Source organism: Gavialis gangeticus, unplaced genomic scaffold (genome assembly GCF_001723915.1).
Source record: "Gavialis gangeticus isolate Ggan-Ray unplaced genomic scaffold, GavGan_comp1, whole genome shotgun sequence".
Lineage (NCBI taxonomy): Eukaryota > Metazoa > Chordata > Crocodylia > Gavialidae > Gavialis > Gavialis gangeticus.
Window position 1 is genome coordinate 79329792 of NW_017729031.1, and position 1126 is coordinate 79330917.

At 44.1% G+C, this 1126-nt stretch overlaps 1 protein-coding gene across 3 annotated transcripts in view; it reads left to right on the top strand.

Moving 5' to 3' along the window:
* Positions 1-1126, top strand: part of LOC109301874 (MOB-like protein phocein) — a 35913-nt gene that overhangs the window by 11289 nt on the left and 23498 nt on the right. The window lies entirely within an intron of this gene.

Genomic DNA, 1126 nt, shown 5'->3' on the forward strand with positions numbered 1-1126 from the left:
CGAGCCCCGCGGCGCCGGAGGTGGAGCTGGGCCGGGCCGGGCCGGGGCCGCGGGGGCTGCTCGGAGGGACGCACCTGGCTCCTCTCCCGGTTGCTGAATTTAATTTGATGGTGACAGTGGCCGGCGCTGTTGACAGCGGCCGTTGAAGCTGCTCGGGCTCAGGCGGCTTGTGCACTCTCGCCTGGCCTAATTGAGTCAGGCCCCCGGGGTGCGGATCTCCCTTGCCTGCTGCTTGCTCATTTAGGTTAGCCTGGAAGAGGAAGTGAAGGTGCAGGCACCAAAACCTGCATTTTGGTAATCAAGGTTTGAAAGCAAGTGGTGGGGCAACTTCTTGCTTTGGTCATATGAGAAGTATCATAACACCAAAGCAGCTTGGGACCTGCTGTCCTTCCCTCTGCTGTCACACAAAGACAGAACTAGTAAAACAAGAGTCTGGAGAAAAAAGATCTTTTTGTTAGATCTTTGGGACTTGCTCATTTTCAGCTGTTCTGAACAAGTTGCCTTGTATTAAGTCAAGCAAGTGAAAACTGTTTTTAGGATTTTCAGTATTTAAAAAAAAAAAAAAGTGATGCAACTGCCATGTTTAGTTCTAGTTTGTTCAAATAATTAATAGATATGGCATGTAGACATAGCTGAATACCATTGATTTGTTCCTTTGTCCAGAGGATTAGTTTAGTTTCACAAGAGTTGGCTTGTTGGAAAACGCCTATTGAGTCATCCAGTCAGTCTCCCACAACTGCTACTGCATATGCTGTAAACCTGTCTGTTCTGACATCCCAAATAATGAGAACATGTTAATTGCTAAATCTCAGTGAACACACATATACAATCAGCTTACATGTCCTTTCATCCATAAAAATTGTGTGTATGTGAATTATTTTATCCACTTCTGAAACATAGGTATTTTGTATGTGGGGACTACTTACTAGACAGCTTATTCATACCATCTAAAGTACCAAATGATGGTAAGGACTGATGTCTATATAGTCAATTAAAAATGAAGATGGGGTATTGAGCAGGCCAAAAAAAGTGTGATTAAGTGTGTTTGTCACCTCAGTAGTTACCTAAATACTACATCTCAACCCATAGATGGTACAGGTACTCTTCACATAACGACATACCAGTT